The sequence below is a fragment of the Chenopodium quinoa genome, unplaced genomic scaffold (assembly GCF_001683475.1).
Source record: "Chenopodium quinoa cultivar QQ74 unplaced genomic scaffold, ASM168347v1, whole genome shotgun sequence".
In the NCBI taxonomy this organism is placed as follows: domain Eukaryota; kingdom Viridiplantae; phylum Streptophyta; class Magnoliopsida; order Caryophyllales; family Amaranthaceae; genus Chenopodium; species Chenopodium quinoa.
This window is the reverse complement of record NW_018744620.1, coordinates 700,620-710,405: the sequence shown is the minus strand read 5'-3', so window position 1 is coordinate 710,405 and position 9,786 is coordinate 700,620.

Here is a 9,786-nt window from a genome sequence, read left to right as displayed (position 1 = left end):
AGGTGGAGTTTGTGGTTGGGCCCTTTATTTAGGAGGTTGGTAATATTTTTGTTGTGTTTGTTGTGGCGCTTGTTGTTGTGGTTGTTGTGGAGTTGGAGAGTTTTGCACATTGGTACTCCGTTAAGAAAGATATAAATGGTTTTGGAGACCAGGATTATAAGTGTTGGAGTATGGTTTATTTTTATTATAGGTTTGGGGGGCATTAACTTGCTCCATGGAACTCCTACAATCTTGTTCCCAATGACCTACAATTCCACAATTTTCACAAAAAGCATCATTAGTATTATTATTATTAACAGCAGAAACATTAGCTACGGTGGTTGGAATAGTAGTACTAAGATTATCCAATTTCTGACAAATAGAAGTTAATTGAGCTTTCACAAAGGATACGGAATCGACACTATGTTTCCCTTTGTTTGCAAAACCTCTAAGATTCCCATATTGGGAATTTTTAATTGCCATCTCTTTGATAACTGTTCCTGCTACATCTACTTGAAGATTCATAAATCTTCCATTAGCTGCTGAATTTAGGATTGATCTAGATGAATTTCCAATCCCGTTGTAGAAGGCTTGGATTATCTTCCACTGTGATAGACCATGATGAGGGCCTTCTCTTTGCAAATCCTTAAATCTTTCCCAAGCTTCATATAAACTTTCATCAGCTTCTTGGGCAAAATTTTGGATTAAACTCCTTAACAAAGATGTCCTCTCTGCAGGGTAGTATTTATTATAGAAATTCAAAGCAAGTGTATCCTAAGCAGTAATACCAAGTGCAGTTCTATTCAATCCATTGTACCATAATTTAGCTTTACCACATAAAGAAAAGGGAAAAAGAATCTCCCTGATTTGGTTCTGCGTGATCCCAGCTTGCCTAATAGTGTTGCAATATTAGCAAAAATCCAAAATATGAAGATTTGGATCTTCAATTAGCTCTGCTAAATTGCTTCCTTTCGATCATAGTAATAAATTAGGGTTTAATCTCGAATTGTACTCCCTCGAGATTAGGTGTAGGAGCAAGATGTGGAAAATCCGTCAGGGACGGCTGTGAATAATCGCTGAGCTTGCGAGGTGGTTGAGCCGTCATCTCTGATTCTGGTTCTGAAGAAACTTCTGTGTCACTAGAATCAGATAGGGGTTCCAAAGGTATATTTACCCTCGGAAGTAGCTCGTACCTGTCTAAAAAGTTCTTCTGTCTATGAAAAGACCGTTCGATTTCAGGATCAAATGGAATGTAACCTAATCTAGAACTCCTGGTAATAAACAAAAAACTAAACAAACAAATATGAGAAACTTTCCTAAAGAACTTGCGTTCTCTGAGACGAAAGAAAATAATCTAGACTACAGAAATAATCAGGAATAAAAATAAAACCTTGTCCCCTGCAACGACGCCAAATTTTGACAAGCTAAAGTCGTATCCCCTAATCAAAAATAATTCCTAAAACCACTAACTAAAATACATAGGGAAGTAGGGTCTAATCTATAGGGAAACAAGTCTTTCTATTCCTAAATAATTAATATAATCTAGATTATCAAGTAACCAAATTATTTTTATAGGTTTTGAACTAAGGAGAATAATTAAACTAAAATAAATTGAATAAGGGAGGAAATCAATAAATCAAAGCCTAGGGTATAGGTCACCAATAAATAATATTCCAGGGTAAAATACAACAATCAATTATCAATGCATCAATTAATCAGATCATAAAGGGCTTTCGCTACGTATTACAATCACATAATTAATCTACTGGTATTAAATCGCATCTCTCGAATCTTGACTTAACCATTCATAAATTAATCTGCGAATTGAACTAAGCCTAAACATCAATTCTCATCTCTCGAATCTCGAATCAATATTGCATAACTCATACAATTAAACCAGGCCTAATCTCATTGCATAACATTAAGTCAATCAATAGAAAATCAACCAAAGCATTAACAATCAACAATAGTAAATTACCCCTTCATATTACTTATGGATCCCCACAACCCTAGAAATAAAACTACATACTCACACATATTTAAATCTAAACTAAGCAAAACAAATAAACAAGATGTAATTAATCAAAGCAATTAATTACTGAAAATAAAAGGGGAAGAAATCGTTACCAAAATAAACGGAAATAATGAATTACATAGACTAAAAGTGTAGAGAGAGATAACAAGAGTATTAACCAATAGCTTAAAACTAAAATCTGAGAATTTAACTAATGAAAGACGTAATCGACACTTTCTTAGAAAAGCATATTTACTTCAGCTAGAAATCCTCAACTAAAACGAAGATTAAAAGTCGCAAAACACCCGTCAAAAACACGCGCCCGGTCGGGTGGATGCTCGCCCGGCCGGGCCCGCCTCCTGATGACATCTTCCTCTTCTCGCGCCCAATCGGGCGCGCTTTAGGGCGAAGTGCTAATACATCCTATCTGCCTCGCCCGGACGGGCGCGCCTCCTGCTGACATCTTCCTCTTCTCGCGCCCAATCGGGCGCGCTTTAGGGCGAAGTGCTAATACATCCTATCTGCCTCGCCCGGACGGGCGCGCCTCAGGGCGAGGGCACTCCCCGGTCAGGCGAGCAATCGGGCAACATGGACTTTAGATTTGGGCTATTTTCTTGGCCCAAATTTGGATTTCCTCTTTGGGTCTTTAATACTCAGTCCAATGCCTCAAACTCTTCTTATTCACCGAGCCCTTAATCACCAGTTTGATTGCTCCAACGCGTCCTTGGGCTTTGGAATGTGGTCATATGAATGTGATCCTACTCCAATGCTCGTAGTGGCTCAAATAAGTCCAGGAAAATGCTCCAATTCTGCAATTTCCTATAAAACAATACCAAAACTACGAAAACACTAGAAAGCGCATATTAGTAATAAAAGTGGCTCAAAAGAGCCAAAAATACTCCTAAATATGACCAAGGGATGGGGGTAAATCACTATATAAAATGAACATATCAAGGGGTCTCAATGATCCACAAACCCCTACTCGGCCTTATCTTGTGCGGCTTGTTTCGTCTAAAAACCTATGTTTTTTATTTTTATCGGAAACTACAGTAGTTGATGTGATTAAGCCTTTCCTTGATGTTTTTACTCCTAGTGCCTCTTTTGGAGTTGATACGATAGGTGCTAGGGGGGTCTTATGGTTTTTGCTTGGACTAGCTCTACGGTGACTTGTATTTTCTCTTCTACAAACGTCATCCTTTGTAAAATAGTTGATCCTAATGATGAAATTAAATATGTAGCTTTTGTTTACAGTGCTCCGTTTCTTGAATATAGGTTCTTAGTTTGGAATGAACTCTCCGTTATTGTGCAAAATCACCTAAAATGCTTTTTACTCGAAGATTTTAACCAATTGGAATTTTTGGAGGATAAAATGGGTGGGAATACTAATATAAGAGGGATAGATGATTTTATTGATTGGAGATTATGCAATGAGGCTCTTGATGTCCCGTTCTCGGGTATAAGGTTCACTTGGACAAATAAAAGGCTTGATTCAGATTTAATTTTAGAAAGGTTGGATAGAGGCTATGTTACTCCGGAATGGTTCGAATGGCCGTATTATTCACGAACCTATTCTAGTTACCGACCATGCTGCTATTATCGTTACTGAATGGAAGACTAATAATGTGCATGGCTCTTACCCGTTTTGTTTGGTTCGAAAACTCCAAAAAGTTCGAAGTCTTCTTCAAAAATGGTGTCTTAATCACAAGAAACTATGGGGTATTAATTGGAGGGGAATTTCGAAGGAGTTGGATGTTCTTGGCAACCATGTCACTTCTCTTAATGCTGCACATATTTACAAAATGAAAGTTGGAATTTCAATACTTGCGGCAACAAGTGAAATGCGAATGGATTAAAGAAGGTGATGCCCCAACTAAGCGTCTTTTCAATAAAGTTAAACTTAAAAAGGCAAGGAATGAGATTATTACTCTAAGCTCGGAGGGTGATTCATGGGTGGAGGGTCATTCCCAAGTCTCTAATCTTATTGTCAACTCTCTCAAAGATGTCTTTGAACCTACGGTTGATCATGCCCAAGAAGATCATATCGATTTGTTGCTTCGGCAACTACATTTTCCTTCTCTCTCTTGTCCTCACAAAGTGAGGGCCTTTACTAGGAGTTCGAGGTTGATTAAATAAAAGAAGCTATATTTTATTTAAAATTCCTGGTCCAACGGCTGCATTGCGGAATTCTTTCATGCAAATTGGGATACAGTGGGATTCACATTTACTAAAAGCGTCCAACATTTCTTTAATATGGGTTTTCTCCTACAAGAGTTAAATTGTACACTTCTGGTTATGAACCCTAAAACGGACACTCCGGAGATGGCTTCTCAATTTCGGCCTATTAGCCTCTGCAACACAGTTTATAAGTGTATCGCTAAATGTCTAGTTTCCCGGTTGAAGTTGGTCCTTCCTTCCCTGATCTCAGATTATCAACATGCCTTCATTCCGAGAAGATATATGGAGGATAATACCTTAATGTCTTAAGAGCTGATGCATTTTATCAACTCCAAAAATCGAGTGTCTCATTTTGCAGAAATTAAAGTAGACATGTCAAAGGCGTATGCAGAGTAAATTGGTTTTTCTTGCTCAAAGTTCTTCAAGCTTATGGATTTCCGCAAATTTGGGTGCAATGGGTTTCTCAATGTATCTCTACGGTTTCCTTTAAAGCTCTTAACAATGGGAAAATCTCGGACTCGTTTACTCCTACTTGTGGACTTAGACAAGGTGACCCTCTCTCCCCATACTTATTTTTATTTTGTATGGATGTCCTATCACGTATGCTAGTTTTGGCTTAGGATATTAACTGCTTGAGAGGGGTTAAAATTTCTAGAAGAGCTCCGTCCATTTCCCATTTATTTTTGCGGATGATGCATTGTTTTTTTCAAATGTTCGGAGGAGTCTTGTGCTACTATGGCAGATATTCTTGCTAGATTTGGGAAGGCATCTAGCCAACAGATAAACTTTGCTAAGTCCTTTGTTAAATTTAGCCCTTCAGTTTCACCAGAATTGGCAACTTCTTTCAAAAATATCCTCTGAATACCCATTGTGGATAGCATGGGGAAACATTTTAGGTGTTCGTATCGACTTGTTTGGGAGGAAAGATGGTTTTTTTGTGGGTCTAGTGGAACGAGTTAAGAATAAAATCCTCTCTTGGGCAACTTGTAAGCTCTCGGAAAATGCCAAACTCATTCTCATCAATTTTGTTATTTTGGGAATGGTAGCTCATGTGATGAATACTTGTAAGCTTCCGATGTTTATCTCCAACAAACTAGATTCCCTATTCACTAGATTCTGGTGGGCTAAAATTGGAGAGAAAGGCATTCATTGGATTAATAGACAACGTTTACAACTTCCTAAAGGCATGGGGAATTTTGGAATTCGCTCTGTTAGCACTTATAACGAAGCCTTGCTATTTAAGCACATATACCGAATGCATATAGATCCTTAACTTTTAGCAGCTAAAATTTATACTACTAAATATGATTGTATCTTATGCCCTCAAAGTGATTTGCGTAAACCAACTCCGGCCTCCTTCTCTTAGGTTAGACGGACCATGCACACTCTAGCTACTAAAATGAAGAAAGGGTTCGCTTGGAAAGTTGGGTCTGGGAACAATGTCTTAGCCTCAAGTTCAAACTAGGTTAATAACAAAGTTCCAATGGTAAACACGGACTAGAATCTCGGACAAAGTACGTTTTGGAGAGTGAGTGACCTAATCACTCCAACGCGTTCATGGAATGTAGGAGTCGTCAGACAATGGTTCGAATGGGTGAAATGCACAGGAAATCTTAGCTATTGATCTGCCTCAAGAAGAAGAGCAACACTTCCTTTATTGGCCCTGGCATAAGTCAAGGAGTTGTATCGTTAAAATTAGCTATGCCTTACTAGAAAATCCAAATGGAGGAAGAGAATCTCCTTATAGAAAAGAAATCTTTGACTTCTTTAGAAGTTTATGGCATTTGGAAGCTTATTGTCAATGGAACTCCTGCCAAAGCTAATCTTCGGACTAGAGGTATTCTCATTGAGGTCTTATGTGACTATTGTGAATCAAAGGATGAGGATGGGTTTCACCTCTTTCTTGATTGTTCTATAGCTCGGTATGCTTGCGATAACTGCTAGATACTGAACTACCAAAAAAGCAACGGGTCCTACTTCTCTTTAGGAATGGATCTGAAACCACATTCTGCTTTTTCATAGTCAGGATGGATTCATAGTAGCCGCATTCAAGTTTTTGTGGCTACATTATGGGCCATATGGGTTACACGGAACAAGCGTGTCTTTCAAGGGGAAAATGGGTACTTGAGGTGTTATTTGGGTAACCTTCAAGAGGCTTTTTTCCTGCTACAAAGTTTTACTAAGCCTGATACTGGAGTACTGGGATTTTCAACTTCGACGGAAGCTTCTACTCTTCCCCCTCCGAGGTTCTTACAGGTTTCCTTATGACAGGAGAATCATGTCCTTTCTTTCAACGATCCCTTAGCTCTGAGAACTATTCGTGTAGATGGCTCATGGCATAAAGCCAGTAAGAACTATGGGGTGGGGTGGACAATAGAGTTACCTAATCAAGGTTGTTCTGGGGTAGCGGCATCAGCTTTTCAAACAGAGAGTTGGGCTTGCCTTTATGCTTTAAGATGGGCCCGTGATAATGGTTATGTTGAGTCCCTTAGGTTTTGATTGATAGTTTTGAATGATGACAAACAGCTAAGGGAAACAGGTCTTTGAAAGTGTTCAATACAGTTGGGGGAACCAACTAAAATAGAACACTGTTTTCCTAGATAAGTTATTGATTATATGAGTTATCTATTGAACTAACTTATCTATATACAGGAAACAGTTAGATGATAAATGTGCTATGTACTGGTGGGGAACCAGTATGAACCGTTTCCTTGACTGCTATGCGGAAAAGCAGTCACATACTCTTTATTGTGCATTAACCATGTTACATGTGCAGTAGTTGAGTTGATTCCAAGACTTGGAGCATAGAAGCCTTTCGAAGATATTTCGAAGAAAGATTGTTTGCTCATAATAGAAGTATTCAAGGAAGATTCAAGTCTTGAAGATTACATGAAGAAAAGACGATTTATGCTTTAATATGTTATCTAGGTTTTCATGTAATATGCTCCGTAGTATGCTTGCATGTTTGGGTTATATAAGTGCTTAAAAGTATATTGAAGTATGATATGAAATCTGGTACAAAGTTGGAACAGGTTTCATAACATGTTTCAATTCAGGGAACCAGGTCGGGGAACCAGGTTCACTGTACGAAATATTCGAGCTGCCGTTTTGGAAAAAGATTTTACAAAAAGATTTTTTCGAAAAGATTATTTTGAAAATATTTTGTGCAGCAGGAAATAAGATGAAATATTCTTGGTTACCTAAAAACTAGGAGTATTTATCTTAATTGATTCTATCTTTGTGATTAAATCAAATAAGATAAATACTTTCCTAAAATTACAATATATCTTATTCTCTAAGATTGTGTGATTTAAGGAAACTAGGTTTTAGGAATCTAAGCTTATATAAACTCATCTTATTTCACATATTTCGTGTGCCTCTCCAGAAATTAAAAAGAGCAATTATTTGAGAGCATATACTTAAGCACTAATCCCATTCATCAAGTCATATACAAGAGCATTCTAGTACAAAAACATTTTCTCTTAATTAGCTTCGTAGAAGTGAGATCAAAGGAGAGTTCTTGATTCTTGTATTGAGTCTTTAACAAAGGGGTTAAAGGCTGGGTGAGTGTTTGTGAGTTCAAACACATTGGGCTTACGAGTGTAAGTCGAGAGCACACTCGGAGTAGAGTGTGGGGTAGACTGGTTCCCGGAGTAGGGAAACAGTAGAGTGTTCTTTGTCTTTGTTTTTCGGAGTAGATTAATAAAGGACTTAGGATAGGAGGACGTAGGCCTGAGTTGGCTGAACCTCGTTAAATTTGTTGTGTTCTTTATTGCTTTGTTTTATTCCGCTGCATAAGGGAACCAGCACAACTGGTTCCTCACACATAGTCCGAAAAGAAGCAAAATTAGCCAATGATTACTTAACACTCAATTCACCCCCCCCCTCTTGAGTGCCCATTGAACCTTCAGGTTATAGTTCGATTAAGATCTTGACCGACTCTGCCTCACTTGTCATGTCCTTTAGAATTAACGTGTCATCCTTAAAGTTGATAGGACGGAAGTCAATCGGCCTTACCTAATAGTAAATCAGTCCCGGGTTACCTTTAGTAATTTCTCGGTTCCTGTTGTTTTTGATGTTTTTTAGGTTTCCTTTCCTTTTTTTTCCTTTCTATCTACTGTTGAAATTATAACAACATTTTTTTTACAAAAAATAAGTAGGGTCAATTAACCCCATTATCTTGAACATAGATCCGCCCCTGCTTGATGGTATCTACTCGCTGATCCTCACCATAGTCATCAATAATATTAGGGGTAGGAACAAAAAGTTATGTTATGTGATGTTGTTGAGTCTTGGGTGTTGGCCCTAAAATGAGGTATCGCAGTTGGACTTTTTGTATTCAAAAACAATTTAAAATGATTAAAATCGACAGTATAACTCAAGATCTTCACAATACTTGTATGTAGTTCATCTAAATTAGAATCAAAGTAATATTAAAAATAACTCGCGAAATAACTCAAATTAAAAAACATGCAAGATATAATATTGTTGAAATTCTAAGAACAAAATCAATCTCACAATTAAAGAAACCATCATTATTATTAATACATAGCATGTATAGTGATCTAACTTAATTACCTTTAAAGGGTAAAATAGTAAAGTCATTATAGCAAGTAACTTAGGTTTAATTTTATTTTTATGGAGAGAAAAATAGTTAAAAGCGAAAGAAAAGAAAAAGAGGTTAGGTATTACTAAGGAGAGAAAAATAGTTAAAAGTATGTTACTCATTTTAACTAAATTGAAAGCTTCCTTTTCCTCTTTTCAAATCTAAACTCCTAAAAAACAATATAAAAAATTTAAAAGTCCAAGTACCTACGAAATGAAATTTTTTTTTTTAAAAAAAAAATTCAATAATTCTTTTATTAGGTAAAGGAGCACATGTTCCCTTCTAGAAGAAAGGCAAATAAATTAAAGTTTATGCTATAAATAAATATTTATATTCCTCACTCCATTTCATTTCCTCTAGAAGACCTATCTACCGATACTTCGTACTTTGTATTAGTGTTTGGTAGGTAAAGTAGGTGCTATTCATCTACTCTTCACTTCATTTATAATAGTATACAATTAAGATTAGATGTTAAATAATTAATATGCTATTAATAGATATTCTATGTTCTTTCACAGGAGAAATCAAGTCTATCATTTTTGTATTTTCAAAAAAAAAAAAAAAAAAAACAGAAATGTCTTCCAATTTTGAATATCTAAGAATAATTAGAAACATTATTGTATGACGATTAATTACTATTGGTATATATTTTACAATTGTAAAATTAACTCAATTTTACTGAACATCGATGATAAAATGTTTATACTGTATATATTTAATATAATATATATCAATGATGATTTACATAATTGTCTGTTTTTTTTTACAAACCTTCTCATTTGTATATCGAGGGTAAAGTTCGAGCGGTAAACTCTCTTTAAAAATATGAACGATTAGATACGCTAGCATCAAGTTGTGATATGTTTTGTGATGTACTTATCACTACGCACTATACATAAAATCGCAATCAATACTATACTCTAAAATTAAATATAGTGGGAATTTATGTACGTAATGTGCATAAATGTTATAATTTAGTCAAGAATTTATGAGTTATATGAGAAGAGGCATG